Source organism: Acyrthosiphon pisum, chromosome A1 (assembly GCF_005508785.2).
Source record: "Acyrthosiphon pisum isolate AL4f chromosome A1, pea_aphid_22Mar2018_4r6ur, whole genome shotgun sequence".
Taxonomy (NCBI): Eukaryota; Metazoa; Arthropoda; class Insecta; order Hemiptera; family Aphididae; genus Acyrthosiphon; species Acyrthosiphon pisum.
Genome location: NC_042494.1, coordinates 167,295,892 through 167,301,911, shown reverse-complemented (window position 1 = coordinate 167,301,911; position 6,020 = coordinate 167,295,892).

Below are 6,020 nucleotides of genomic sequence, written 5' to 3'. Positions count from 1 at the left end.
AATATTTAATTCTGTGACCAAAAATTCTAAGAAATACATAAGCACAGTTTATTTTTATAGTCATTTTAAGTTCAAATTTGGACGAAATGCATGGTAATGTACTTAATTTATTTATTTTAGTTTTATCATTCTCTTATTTTAGAAGTTATAGGGACACACACACACACATTTTACCACTTTGGAAGTGTCTCTCGCGTAAAGTATTCAGCTTAGAAAAAAATTATATTAGAAACCTAATATCATTTTTGAAGACCTATCCATAGATACCCCACACGCATGGGTTTGATGGAAAAAAATATTTGAGTTTCAGTTCTAAGTATGAGGAACCCCCAAAATGTATTGTTTTTTTTCTATTTTTGTGTGAAAATCTTAGTGCGGTGCACAGAATACATCTACTTACCAAGTTTCGACAGTATAGTTCTTATAGTTTTGGAAAAAAGTGGCTGTGACATACGGACGGACAGACAGACTGCAGGCATGACGAATCCATAAGAAATTAAAGAAAAACGGAAATTTTTACGCAAAATCGGTTTTCCACAAAATCGACTTTGGTTATTGGTGTAACTTTAATACAAATTACCGTAGATACATGAAATTTTAACTGGTTGTTTATATTTGCATTTTCTATACACGATAAAATTTTCAAAATATTTTGATTTTATTTGAACTGTTTAAGAGACATGTAGCGGTTTTGTTATTTTATTGTTATTCAAAAACGAATAACTGTAGATACATATGAAAATATTACTGAATGTTTATATTTTCATTTTGAATACACCATAAAATGTTGACTCTTTTCGGGCTGTTTACGGACATTGTTAGTTTTAATTTTTTTTAGTTTTTTTTTTCATAAATATCAATAACATTTTATTCGTTGGGTAAAAAAGCGTGAAAATTTAATGCAAAGCTCCTGATATATTGTTACAGCAGCAGTTGAAAAATATTAAAAATACATAGGCACAATTTTATAAGCATTTTGACAAAATGTATCAAATTTAAAATTTAATAATTATTTTGTAGTTAAAAATTTATAAAATGTTCAACTTTTATAGCTAAGGATTGAAAATTTAAAACAAGGTTCCACGTAAATAGGTAAATATATAAATTACTTTATTTACAATAATATCAACAAATATACTTAGTAATATCATATAGACTGATTGACCGTTTTCGCTCAGAATCGTTTATCCTATACAATCAATTTTACCTAACCTAACCATCCATTACAGTGACCCACTTGTAACCTACTGTACAGCAGATCGACACCCACTTGCCCACTTTTTTTAGTTTGTTTGTCTTTTAAAATAGGTACATAAGAAACATCTGGAATTAAATATTTTAAGTTACTATTTAGTAACTGTTATAGCTAGAACGGTGGTGTCGTCCCTCCCTCCACGGGTCTATTTGGTAAAAAATGGCGGTAAAATGGTCTCCATCTCAGATTTCATTTTTGTGCAATACAATATGAAATTGACATCGGCGCCACTGAGTGTAGCTGACTAGTGACCTTATTATATTATTACTAATACTATTATCTATATAAATTCAGAATATTTATAGTTGTTCATACTTACTCAGTATTTTTTTTTATGAAAACCAGTTATAGCCATAATAATTTATTGTGCTAGTAGGTTTTTTTTTTAATGAATACATATTTACATATTTTTGGCTTACGTTTTCGTTGCTTTTATAATTCAATAGTTATGTATATAAACGGGTAGAACACGATTGAGAACGTTTTTGCCTGTCAACGTTTATGAAACGTTGCCGCATTAATTAAAAACACAAAATAGAAATAAAATAAATAAAATATACATATATCAATTATTTGTCAGATTAAGATTAAAATTACAAAATATTTGTATACTTTATTCGCCAGTTTAAGATTAAAAATACAACATTTTTATATTTATTTGCGAGTTTATAATATAGATTTTAATTTTTTTTCCCAAGTAGGTACTTATTTCCAGTTCATTTTAGATACCTCGTGATGTCTTTAGTTTGTTCAAACTCTTTGTAAGAATTAATCGTTGAAATAATACGATCTCTGCTGGACATGGTTTTGATAATATTGTTTTCGATTGATTTTATTATTGCCACGGTTTGTGTTTGGGCTTACTTCAAAACAGATATCAGGAGGATGCGTGCTATACAATTGCCAGATGTAAGTTCTGTGAAAATGTTCTGCTCCATTGGTGGTTCTTAAAAATAAAATAATTACTATTAACACGCAGACCAAATAATAATAATTATATTTAATATTTATTAATATTTATTTAGCAAATCAATAAACAGATCATAAATATAATATATAAAAATAATAAACAATTTTGCAACTCCCTTATAAGCATAGCTCGTGATGGGGAGTTAAATATTTAGTTGTGATACATCTAAATATATTTCCTTTAAATTATAAACAAATATGAGAAATTGAGAAATATCGACATTATTTAACAATAATATTACTCAAGTGAATTTCCATTTTGGAAATTATTTAAATTAATTTTTAGAATTCTATAAATTTTAACTGCAACAGACAAAGAGCTTTTTACTCCAAATTTAAAAAATAGATAGGAACACTAATATTTAGATATATTTATTTTTGTAACATGTACTATAGTTTTGACTTGTGAGTGACATAATGATTAATATTATTATTTAGGTAACGTATAAAAGGTTACATTTATATAATATACATTTTTAATAATAAGTAAATTTAACTTGTCATAAAAAAAAATTATTACTTATAATCTTAACATTCGTTTTTATAACATTCATTTCATATTAATATTAAATATATTACGCACATCATAAAAAAAAAAATATGCACGTACAATATTTGTTAAATAAAAATTACCAAATTTAATACAATTAGAATTTTCTTGAATGGCACAATTGTTTCGAAAATTAAATGGATGCACACGTATTTTAAAATCAGAGTTGCTTAACTCAGAGTTAATATTAAAGCAAATACATTTTGAATTAATTTAATTTAGCTCCAAAAAATTATGAACAAACCAATCTTTAGATTCTTTTAAAACATTATTAGCGTTTGTATATAAATCATTTACTGTCTTAAACTCTTAACATGACATAAAATTGCGGTATATTTAGCATAGATAATTTATTATTTAAGCATTAATATTTAGGTTTAATAAACCAATAAATTGTTTAAATTATATATAAAACAGGTCCAAGAAGTAAGAACAGTACCTTGAGGAACACCATGTGTAATAACTGGAGGAGAGCTGAAAGAATTATTTATTTTTACTACTTGTGTTCTATTAACTAAATAAGGTTTAAATAATTCATACATTTATTCTATATGACGAAGATTTTTTAATATCTAATAATTTATGATTTATACAGTCAAAAGATTTTTTATTATCTAAAAATAATCCTAAAACTTTTGAGCCATGGTCTAATAGTCATCATCAATGAATAAGTTAACCAAAGATAATCATTAGTGCATTTTCAATTTTCCAAATTGGTTTTCGAAAACCGATCATTTTGCTTAAAAATTCCCGTTATTCGGGATATCCCTTGATTTTTGTTTTGTTTTCCCCTGCGCTTTTGAAAACTATTGAGAATTTTCAATTTTAACAGCTCAAAACCTAAGTTAAAATCTTTTTAAATGTCATCAAATATAAGAAACGATAAAATAAACATTTGGTGTAGATTTTAAATATTTACGGTTATTCGTTTATGAATTGCAACAAAATAAGAAAATCACTCCATGGGAAATCGAGTGAAAAATTCAGATACTGTATATACCTATGCAAAATCATTGTAGATTTATGTTGTTCAACTTGTTTTCTAATTTCCATCAACAATGACTTATATGAGAAACCTTGTATAGAAAATGTTCAAGTTTTTTGACTGAGGGAAAACATTTTTATTAACATTAATTTAAAAAATAATTTTCACATTTTCATGATTATTACGTATTTTGTCAAGATTTGAACTTATAAAAAGAAATTGTAACTATGGATTTTTAATATTTTTCAAATGTCATTGTAACAATATATATTAGGAACCTTGTATTAAATTGTCAAGCTTTTTTATCCAAAAATAAAATTGTATTGACATTCATAAAAAAAAAAGGTGGGTAAGTGGATGTCTCTCTGCTGTACAGTAGGTTACAATAGTGGGTCACTGTTATGGATTGTGTTAAATTTGAATTTAATGTTATATCATTGTATAAGAAAAACGATTCTGCAGAGCGAAGACGGTCAGACCGCCTATGATATCACTAAGTATATTTGATGATATTATTATTGTGAATAAAGTATTTGTTGTCAAAATTAGAACTTTAAATGCTTACAAAAAAAATTGTGTCTATGTATTTTTGGTATTTTTTAACTATAATTGAAACAATATATCAGAATCCTTGTATTAAACTCACGATTTTTTGTCCAAAAAATACAATTTTATTGATATTTATGGAAAAAAAAACTAAAAAAAGGTGGCAATTGGGTCTGCTGTACAGTACTTTACAAGTGGATCACTGTAATGGATGGTGTTAAACTTGAATTCAATGATATAATATCATTGTATAAGAAAAAATATTCTGAGCGGAGACGGTTTATCAGTCTGGATTTTTATTATTTATTTTAGCTTTTAAGTTGAATTAATATTATCTATATATATATAAAAATGGAGACAAAAATGTATAACAATTCATCAATCGAGAACGGCTGGTCCAATTTGGCTCAAATTTTTTTTAAGATGTTCGTAACTGCCAGGAGAAGGTTCTTACGAAATAAAATTTTAGGAAAATCCACCGGAAAGGTAGGAAATCTCAAATCTGTATGTCAAAAATACAACAGTGGCGCAACAGTGCATTATATTATATTGGTTGCTATTGGTTAATCGGGCATGTTTGTTGATTTCATATAATATAAAAATGAATCGCAGAATGTGGTGCTAAGTGCAATAATTCTACTGTACGTGTGTTGTGACTGAACTCCTCCTAAATGGTTAGACCGATTTGAATGAATTCTTTTGTATGCGTTTGCGTTTATTCATCTGATTTTAGTACGGTTAGGTTTTGAATTTGAATTTATTTATTTGAATTTATTGATTTGATTTGCAAACAAACAATTAATACAATTGAAAATATAATTATAGTAGATATCGTCTGCTCACCTTCTATAAGCTGTGCTTGTATTGAAGGTGATGAGTTCTTAATATAGAAATTTAAATATTAAACATAATTATAAGTAGACTAAACATAAAATAATAGATTAATGTGAGAGAGAAAGAATAAAACAAAAATTATAGTTACAATATAGTAATAGCAGAAAAAAAAATAGTTACATAATAATAATAAATGGAAAAAATGCATAGATTATTAATAATTATACATTAGAACTTAGAGTAGTGTTAACATGGTATATTTAAAATGAATACAGTTATTGAAGATATTAATATTAATTTATAAGTCTTTACAAAGAGTAATAGCAGTATTTAATGTACTTTTGAAATCAAAAGATTTATAACATCTAGCAATATTAATATTTACATTTTTCTTAAACCTAGTATTTACATTATGGTTACATATTGGTACAAAATTCCTATGCTTATATATTAGTAATAATACACTTTTTTTAAACAGCTTATCAAAATTAAATACATTTAATTCCTTATATATAGTATCAGTACTTGTGTAGCTAGGTAACTTTAATATAAATTTAATTTATTTATTCATAATTGTTTTTAGTTTATTTAAATGAGTATCATAAGCACAACCCCAACTCTCAATACCATACGTAATAACTGATTGAACGAGTGAGATATAAATTATTCTTAATTGTATTTTATCGAGTATAGATCTAAGATTACGAAAAATATAAAAGAATTTACGACTTAATGATATTAAATTTATTAATTTAATAATTAATTAAGGTTAGGTTAGGATTTTGTATTAATTGATTATATCAATCCACCATAGGTAGAATACGACAAACTTGACTTGGTATAACTTTGATACTTTAGAGTTAAATCATACACTAACGTAC